Raw genomic sequence first — 10,711 nt, forward strand, 5'->3', positions numbered from 1 at the left:
AGCTTATGGGGGAAACATATGGTATATATTTCGGAAATTGAAACCACTATTGACCCAACTGTGGTCCATGCATCTAACAAACATTAGTGGTCTACCGGGGCACGTCTATTGACCTTGGATCCTTAGTCGATCATTCCAAGGTTGTTAGGATTCCTTAACTAAAATCTGTTGTCTATGGAAGACCCCATTTTTTAAACTAGCCATGGATCCATGCGTTCTGACCACCAAACGATCCATTCATTATTGTGTCAAGAGTATCACTATGGTAAGGGTGGAAAACCTGAAGTTAAAATTTTAGCAGTATGGGGGAAATTTTCCCAAAAATGACTATAAATATTTAACTTGGGAAATGTATCAAGGTCGAAAGACAGAGAATCGATTGGACGAATTCTCACTGTACATGTAAATTTTGACAAATATTTAAGTATCTATACATAGCTACGGATGGTTCCTGTACATATGTGTGTTTTCTGGAGTGTATAAAATACAAGAAAACCCCCCCAAAAAAAAGTAAGTACCCCCACTAAAACTGGTACTGTTAAGACAACCATCCCCGTTACACTTCGAAGGGATTGATAAGGATGTCGAAACTCACTTTGTATTTAGCTACTGGAAGATTAACAAAAAAAGAACACACTAATTTTTTTTCTCGACGGCTCCGACCTATTTTTGAATATTGTAAAGAGGCAAAAAGAACAAGAAAAATTGTATTAATTTACGTAAAAAAATATCTGCACATTCTCGTAACATGTTCCACTGTATATAGGAAACTGTTTTTGTATGTATTTTTTTTTTTAACGAGTTTATAGCATATAAGTTGTGATGTTCACTGATTTTTAAGGAAAAAACGTGGCTGCATGCTGTAGATAGGTAGAAGTAGCTGAATTTTTGGACACACCGTTTTCTTTCATTGTACAAAGGCCTTCACTTAGCACCGATACTATAGAGGATATGATCACCGATTGCGTCAAAAAAAGTTTTTCTTTTTAAAGTTACTTAGAAGCCATTCCATTACTGATCGAAAAGTCGCACTTTATAAGGGCAAAGTACAAGCAAATCCCACTTTCTAAATTGACTCCAGACGACCATTACCAAAAAAAAAAAAAATGCCGTCACCGGGTCTTAGGTCTCAACGTAGCGGCTGAATTGCAGTGAGCAAAATTAATTTAAAAAAAAATAAATAAAAAAAAAATTCACCTTCCCATGAATATGAGGCCATCCTCCGGTGTTCAACACCTGGTCATGTTTTCTTCCGCAACCTTCACTCAACGTTGAGTAGGTTTCAAAAGGAGGTGAGGAGCACCGGATAGCGGCTGTGACCGGTGGGCGGCCAGTAAGTGGTTATTTTTCACCCCATGTTTATTAGGCTGTGGATTCAGGAGGGTAAGGGACCCCATAATAGCTGTCAGCTGAGTGATGGTTCAGCCGATCTTTGAGTTGAGTGATGGCTCAGCCGATCTTTCAGTTGAGTGATGGCTCAGCCGATCTTTCAGTTCAGTGATGGCTCAGCCGATCTTTCAGCTGAGTGATGGTTCAGCCGATCTTTCAGTTGAGTGATGGTTCAGCCGATTTTTCAGTTGAGTGATGGCTCAGCCGATCTTTCAGTTGAGTGATGGTTCAGCCAATCTTTCAGTTGAGTGATGGTTCAGCCGATCTTTCAGTTCAGTGATGGCTCAGCCGATCTTTCAGCTGAGTGATGGTTCAGCCGATCTTTCAGTTGAGTGATGGTTCAGCCGATTTTTCAGTTGAGTGATGGCTCAGCCGATCTTTCAGTTGAGTGATGGTTCAGCCGATCTTTCAGCTGAGTGATGGTTCAGCTGATCTTTCAGTTGAGTGATGGCTCAGCCGATCTTTCAGTTGAGTGATGGTTCAGCCAATCTTTCAGTTGAGTGATGGCTCAGCCGATCTTTCGGCTGAGTGATGGTTCAGTCGATCTTTCAGTTGAGTGATGGTTCAGCCGATCTTTCAGCTGAGTGATGGTTTAGCCGATCTTTCAGCTGAGTGATGGCTCAGCCGATCTTTCAGCTGAGTGATGGTTCAGCCGATCTTTCAGCTGAGCGATGGTTCAGCCGATCTTTCAGCTGAGTGATGGTTCAGCCGATCTTTCAGTTGAGTGATGGTTCAGCCGATCTTTCAGCTGAGTGATGGTTCAGCCGATCTTTCAGCTGAGCGATGGTTCAGCCGATCTTTCAGCTGAGTGATGGTTCAGCCGATCTTTCAGTTGAGTGATGGTTCAGCCGATCTTTCAGCTGAGTGATGGTTCAGCCGATCTTTCAGCTGAGTGATGGCTCAGCCGATCTTTCAGTTGAGTGATGGTTCAGCCGATCTTTCAGTTGAGTGATGGTTCAGCCGATCTTTCAGTTGAGTGATGGTTCAGCCGATCTTTCAGTTGAGTGATGGCTCAGCCGATCTTTCAGTTGAGTGATGGCTCAGCCGATCTTTCAGTTGAGTGATGGCTCAGCCGATCTTTCAGTTGAGTGATGGTTCAGCCGATCTTTCGGTTGAGTGATGGCTCAGCCGATCTTTCGGTTGAGTGATGGTTCAGCTGATCTTTCGGCTGAGTGATGGTTCAGCTGATCTTTCGGTTGAGTGATGGCTCAGCCGATCTTTCAGTTGAGTGATGGTTCAGCCGATCTTTCGGTTGAGTGATGGTTCAGCCGATCTTTCGGTTGAGTGATGGTTCGGCCGATCTTTCAGTTGAGTGATGGTTCGGCCGATCTTTCAGCTGAGTGATGGTTCAGCCGATCTTTCAGCTGAGTGATGGTTCAGCCGATCTTTCGGTTGAGTGATGGTTCAGCCGATCTTTCGGTTGAGTGATGGTTCAGCCGATCTTTCGGTTGAGTGATGGCTCAGCCGATCTTTCGGCTGAGTGATGGTTCAGCTGATCTTTGAGTTGAGTGATGGTTCAGCCGATCTTTCAGTTGAGTGATGGTTCAGCCGATCTTTCAGCTGAGTGATGGTTCAGCCGATCTTTCAGCTGAGTGATGGTTCAGCCGATCTTTCAGTTGAGTGATGGTTCAGCCGATCTTTCGGTTGAGTGATGGTTCAGCCGATCTTTCGGTTGAGTGATGGCTCAGCCGATCTTTCAGCTGAGTGATGGTTCAGCCGATCTTTCGGTTGAGTGATGGTTCAGCCGATCTTTCGGTTGAGTGATGGTTCAGCCGATCTTTCGGTTGAGTGATGGTTCAGCCGATCTTTCGGTTGAGTGGCTCAGCCGATCTTTGAGTTGAGTGATGGTTCAGCTGATCTTTGAGTTGAGTGATGGTTCAGCCGATCTTTCAGCTGAGTGATGGTTCAGCCGATCTTTCAGCTGAGTGATGGTTCAGCCGATCTTTCAGCTGAGTGATGGTTCAGCCGATCTTTCAGCTGAGTGATGGTTCAGCCGATCTTTCGGTTGAGTGATGGTTCAGCCGATCTTTCGGTTGAGTGATGGTTCAGCCGATCTTTCGGTTGAGTGATGGTTCAGCCGATCTTTCAGCTGAGTGATGGTTCAGCCGATCTTTCAGCTGAGTGATGGTTCAGCCGATCTTTCGGTTGAGTGATGGTTCAGCCGATCTTTCGGTTGAGTGATGGCTCAGCCGATCTTTCAGTTGAGTGATGGTTCGGCCGATCTTTCGGCCGGCAACTATCTCTCTCGACTCTGTAGACCCTAGCGCTCACCGTGCCAAGCTCTTCTATATTCTCTAAGATCAAGTCACTGCCAGACTCTTCTGTCCAGGGTTTATCTTGCCAAGAACGAAAGGATCTGCTGCCTAAAATTTGGACATACCAGATTCTTATCTCCCCCGACATCATGACTCAGATGGCCATATAACATGGACTACGATCGCAATGCTCGGACTGGCTGGCGGCTCTCCTGACCAGAGTATCACAGCTGTGTAGAAATACATGGACAGGAGAGCAGCCGGCCAGTCCGAGCATTGCGATCGTCGTCCGTCTGACTACGTCCTAAGGAGGGAATCAGAAGGCCCCCCCATACACATTAGACTTTCGACAGAGCCTGTCGGCTAACGTTAGTTCAATGTCGCCTTAATTAGGAATAAAATCTAATTTTCTTGCCAAATTCGAGCAAAGTGACAAATTCGAATTACGGCAGATTCCCTCATCTCTAATAGATATCAATTGATCATCAGGAACATTCTTCAAAAGAAAAAATAGGTATATTTTTTGGCAATAAATTAAAAAAAAAAAAAAAGTATAATGATTCAATTTTAGTATTTATCCGATGGCCTTTGTGTACATGGTTGTGGTTGTCAATTCTTAATCAAGTTTTAGAGTAAAAATATATACAGTACAGACCAAAAGTTTGGACACACCTTCTCATTTAAAGATTTTTCTGTATTTTCATGACTTTGAAAATTGTACATGTGCAAAGAGTGTGCAAAGCAGTCATCAAAGCAAAAGGTGGCTACTGTGAAGACCCTAGAATATAAGACATATTTTCAGTGGTTTCACACTTTTTTGTTAAGTATATAATTCCACATGTGGTAATTCATAGTTTTGATGCCTTCAGTGTGAATGTACAATTTTCATAGTCATGAAAATACAGAAAAATCTTTAAATGAGGTGTGTCCAAACTTTTGGTCTGTACTGTAGATAATAGTTGATAATATAATAGGGTGATCCTGTCCTTAAATATTACTATGTTTGGTTTTAATTTTTGTTAAAATTCCAATTTTTCCATCAGCACTATGTAAAATTGCATTTTTTAATTTAATTAGTTTGCTGTGTCTTACGATATGCAATTTGTTCAATGCTTAAATCTATAGACTTAAATTGCTTGTTGCAAACCCTTTCGTATCCAGTAATTGTCAATTCCAAAAAAAATAATCTTAATCACCAAGGGGACAAAAATAAATAAATTCTAGCTATCGGTGTTACTGGAATATATGCTAGGAATGTTATGTTATCACTTAGGGGACCAAGTCCTCCTTGGGGGAGAGTTTTTAGATTTTAGGGCTTCCCACATGATTTATCTTTTTTCATCTGTGATTGATGTAGGATTAAGACGTGCCAAAATTTTTCCCTATTTTTAATTGACTTAATAATTTGATTTAAATATTTTTGAAAAAAAGTGAACCCCATAAAAGCAAGACATGAAAGCTTCATTATATTTAGTAAAAAAAATTTTTTGGGGGGGGGTATTCATAATCTCATCCAGTTTTTAATTAATTAACTCATTTGTTTCAGCATTAAAAAGAATGAAAAATTATGATTTAGATTTTTCGAGTTCTTACACCTTAACTTCAAAAGTATTAAAAACTTTTTTTTAAAAAATGGGCACATTCGAAAATCAAAAGTTTTGGTCATTCTATATATTTTTTTAAATTTTTTTTATTATTCAAACGTCTTTCTTAATATATCAAATATTCAGATTTGTGTTACAAGACCCCCCATGGACACTTTAAGAAGCGAATCAGTCTGTGCCTTAACATTTTCCGGTTATCTTATTTTGTAAAGAAAAAAATCTATATATTTTATGTAACTTTCTAACAACAAAAAAAAAAAAATCTTTGTTTTATTTTTCCAAACATTTTGTTAAATATATTATTTTCCCTTTTTGTGCAAAAAAAAAAAAAAATCTGCAATTTTTTGTTTTTGAATAAAAAAAATAAAATAATAATTACAGAAAAAAATAATTGTCTGTTTTTATTTCAATAAAAATTTTGGGTGGCACAAAAAAAAAAAAAAAATCTTTGGTTTATTTTTCCAAACATTTTGTTAAATATATTAATTCCTTTTTGTGCAAAAAAAGCAATTAAAAATCTGCAATTTTTGATTTTGAATAAAAAAAAAAAAAATTATAATTACAGAAAAAAATAATTGTCTGTTTTTATTTCAATAAAAATTTTGGGTGGCACAAAAAAAAAAAAAATCTTTGGTTTATTTTTCCAAACATTTTGTTAAATATATTATTTTCCCTTTTCGTGCAAAAAAAGCAATAAAAAATCTGCAATTTTTGATTTTGAATAAAAAAAATAAAATAATAATTACAGAAAAAAATAATTGTCTGTTTTTATTTCAATAAAAATTTTGGGTGGCACAAAAAAAAAAAAAAATCTTTGGTTTATTTTTCCAAACATTTTGTTAAATATATTATTTTCCCTTTTCGTGCAAAAAAAGCAATAAAAAATCTGCAATTTTTGATTTTGAATAAAAAAAATAAAATAATAATTACAGAAAAAAATAATTGTCTGTTTTTATTTCAATAAAAATTTTGGGTGGCACAAAAAAAAAAAAAAAATCTTTTGGTTTATTTTTCCAAACATTTTGTTAAATATATTAATTCCCTTTTGTGCAAAAAAAAGCAATAAAAAATCTGCAATTTTTTGTTTTTGAATAAAAAAAAAAAAATAATAATAATTACAGAAATTTTTTTTTTATTTCAGTACATTATTGACAAAAATAAAAATATAAAATTTCCAATAAATACTATCATTATTGCATTGGAAGGCCCCCAATATTTTTAAAATATTTTTCTGGGAATGTCTATACCGCATTGACGTATTAAAGAAAAAAAAAAAAAAACCTGGAGCGATTGTTACTAACAACTAAAACAGCCCCATCCATTCTTTCGAGCTGCCGGGCATGGCTATTATCAGTGTGATTATATTGTGTGACTGTGTGTAGACATCATGACATAACAAATGACCGGAGCCCGACATCAGCTGGCAGAGAGCGAGGAAAATCTACCTACCCCGAAGACGGAGCGGATCCGAAGCCTGCAACGTCTCATCTGCTCCATCCCCATTACACAGGGGAGGCACAAATGTGGAAACTGCTCTGCAAAGTAACAGCCTGACAGCAACTAGTCACTCATCTACATCCATACTCTTCAGTATTATAGTAGTTATATTCCTCTACATAGGGGGCAGTATTATAGTAGTTATATTCTTGTACATAGGGGTCAGTATTATAGTAGTTATATTCTTATACATAGGGGTCAGTATTATAGTAGTTATATTCTTGTATATAGGAGCAGTATTATAGTAGTTATATTCCTGTACATAGGGGCAGTATTCTAGTAGTTATATTCTTGTACATAGGGGCAGTATTATAGTAGTTATATTCTTGTACATAGGGAGCAGTATTATAGTAGTTATATTCTTGTACATAGAAGCAGTATTATAGTAGTTATATTCTTGTACATAGGAGCAGTATTATAGTAGTTATATTCTTGTACATAGGGGGCAGTATTATAGTAGTTATATTCTTGTACATAGGGAGCAGTATTATAGTAGTTATATTCTTGTACATAGGAGCAGTATTATAGTAGTTATATTCCTGTACATAGGGGGCAGTATTATAGTAGTTATATTCTTGTACATAGAGGCAGTATTATAGTAGTTATATTCTTGTACATAGGGGCAGCATTATAGTAGTTATATTCTTGTACATAGGGGCAGTATTATAGTAGTTATATTCTTGTACATAGGGGCAGTATTATAGCAGTTATATTCTTGTACATAGGGAGCAGTATTATAGTAGTTATATTCTTGTACATAGGGAGCAGTATTATAGTAGTTATATTCTTGTACATAGGGAGCAGTATTATAGTAGTTATATTATTGTACCTAGGAGCAGTATTATAGTAGTTATATTCTTGTACCTAGGAGCAGTATTATAGTAGTTATACTCTTGTACATAGGAGGCAGTATTATAGTAGTTATATTCTTGTACATAGGGGCAGTATTATAGTAGTTATATTCTTGTACATAGGAGCAGTATTATAGTAGTTATATTCTTGTACATAGGGGGCAGTATTATAGTAGTTATATTCTTGTACATAGGAGCAGTATTATAGTAGTTATATTCTTGTACATAGGGGGCAGTATTATAGTAGTTATATTCTTGTATATAGGGGCAGTATTATAGTAGTTATATTCTTGTACATAGGGACAGTATTATAGTAGTTATATTCCTCTACATAGGAGCAGTATTATAGTAGTTATATTCTTGTGTATAGGGGGCAGTATTATAGTAGTTATATTCTTGTACATAGGAGCAGTATTATAGTAGTTATATTCTTGTACATAGGAGCAGTATTATAGTAGTTATATTCTTGTACATACAGAGCAGTATTATAGTAGTTATATTCTTGTACATAGGAGCAGTGTTATAGGAATTATATTCTTGTACATAGGGCAGTATTATAGTAGTTATATTCTTGTACATAGGAGCAGTATTATAGGAATTATATTCTTGTACATAGGGCAGTATTATAGTAGTTATATTCTTGTACATAGGAGCAGTATTATAGTAGTTATATTCTTGTACATAGGAGCAGTATTATAGTAGTTATATTCTTGTACATAGGGAGCAGTATTATAGTAGTTATATTCCTCTACATAGGGGGCAGTATTATAGTAGTTATATTCTTGTACATAGGGGTCAGTATTATAGTAGTTATATTCTTATACATAGGGGCAGTATTATAGTAGTTATATTCTTGTACATAGGGAGCAGTATTATAGTAGTTATATTCTTGTACATAGAAGCAGTATTATAGTAGTTATATTCTTGTACATAGGAGCAGTATTATAGTAGTTATATTCTTGTACATAGGGGGCAGTATTATAGTAGTTATATTCTTGTACATAGGGAGCAGTATTATAGTAGTTATATTCTTGTACATAGGAGCAGTATTATAGTAGTTATATTCCTGTACATAGGGGGCAGTATTATAGTAGTTATATTCTTGTACATAGAGGCAGTATTATAGTAGTTATATTCTTGTACATAGGGGCAGCATTATAGTAGTTATATTCTTGTACATAGGGGCAGTATTATAGTAGTTATATTCTTGTACATAGGGGCAGTATTATAGCAGTTATATTCTTGTACATAGGGAGCAGTATTATAGTAGTTATATTCTTGTACATAGGGAGCAGTATTATAGTAGTTATATTCTTGTACATAGGGAGCAGTATTATAGTAGTTATATTATTGTACCTAGGAGCAGTATTATAGTAGTTATATTCTTGTACCTAGGAGCAGTATTATAGTAGTTATACTCTTGTACATAGGAGGCAGTATTATAGTAGTTATATTCTTGTACATAGGGGCAGTATTATAGTAGTTATATTCTTGTACATAGGAGCAGTATTATAGTAGTTATATTCTTGTACATAGGGGGCAGTATTATAGTAGTTATATTCTTGTACATAGGAGCAGTATTATAGTAGTTATATTCTTGTACATAGGGGGCAGTATTATAGTAGTTATATTCTTGTATATAGGGGCAGTATTATAGTAGTTATATTCTTGTACATAGGGGCAGTATTATAGTAGTTATATTCCTCTACATAGGAGCAGTATTATAGTAGTTATATTCTTGTGTATAGGGGGCAGTATTATAGTAGTTATATTCTTGTACATAGGAGCAGTATTATAGTAGTTATATTCTTGTACATAGGAGCAGTATTATAGTAGTTATATTCTTGTACATACAGAGCAGTATTATAGTAGTTATATTCTTGTACATAGGAGCAGTGTTATAGGAATTATATTCTTGTACATAGGGCAGTATTATAGTAGTTATATTCTTGTACATAGGAGCAGTATTATAGGAATTATATTCTTGTACATAGGGCAGTATTATAGTAGTTATATTCTTGTACATAGGAGCAGTATTATAGTAGTTATATTCTTGTACATAGGAGCAGTATTATAGTAGTTATATTCTTGTACATAGGGAGCAGTATTATAGTAGTTATATTCTTGTACATAGGAGCAGTATTATAGTAGTTATATTCCTGTACATAGGGGGCAGTATTATAGTAGTTATATTCTTGTACATAGAGGCAGTATTATAGTAGTTATATTCTTGTACATAGGGGCAGCATTATAGTAGTTATATTCTTGTACATAGGGAGCAGTATTATAGTAGTTATATTCTTGTACATAGGGGTAGTATTATAGTAGTTATATTCTTGTACATAGGGCCAGTATTATAGCAGTTATATTCTTGTACATAGGGAGCAGTATTATAGTAGTTATATTCTTGTACATAGGGAGCAGTATTATAGTAGTTATATTCTTGTACATAGGGAGCAGTATTATAGTAGTTATATTATTGTACCTAGGAGCAGTATTATAGTAGTTATATTCTTGTACATAGGAGCAGTATTATAGTAGTTATATTCTTGTACATAGGGGCAGTATTATAGTAGTTATATTCTTGTACATAGGGGCAGTATTATAGTAGTTATATTCTTGTACATAGGAGCAGTATTATAGTAGTTATATTCTTGTACATAGGAGCAGTATTATAGTAGTTATATTCTTGTACATAGGGGCAGTATTATAGTAGTTATATTCTTGTACATAGGGGCAGTATTATAGTAGTTATATTCTTGTACATAGGAGCAGTATTATAGTAGTTATATTCTTGTACATAGGAGCAGTATTATAGTAGTTATATTCTTGTACATAGGGGGCAGTATTATAGTAGTTATATGCTTGTACATAGGGAGCAGTATTATAGTAGTTATATTATTGTACCTAGGAGCAGTATTATAGTAGTTATATTCTTGTACATAGGAGCAGTATTATAGTAGTTATATTCTTGTACATAGGAGCAGTATTATAGTAGTTATATTCTTGTACATATGAACAGTATTATAGTAGTTATACTCTTGTACATAGGAGGCAGTATTATAGTAGTTATATTCTTGTACATAGGGGCAGTATTATAGTAGTTATATTCTTG

This window comes from Phyllobates terribilis, unplaced genomic scaffold (genome assembly GCF_046119375.1).
Source record: "Phyllobates terribilis strain yellow unplaced genomic scaffold, ASM4611937v1 Scaffold_25__1_contigs__length_18738178, whole genome shotgun sequence".
Lineage (NCBI taxonomy): Eukaryota > Metazoa > Chordata > Amphibia > Anura > Dendrobatidae > Phyllobates > Phyllobates terribilis.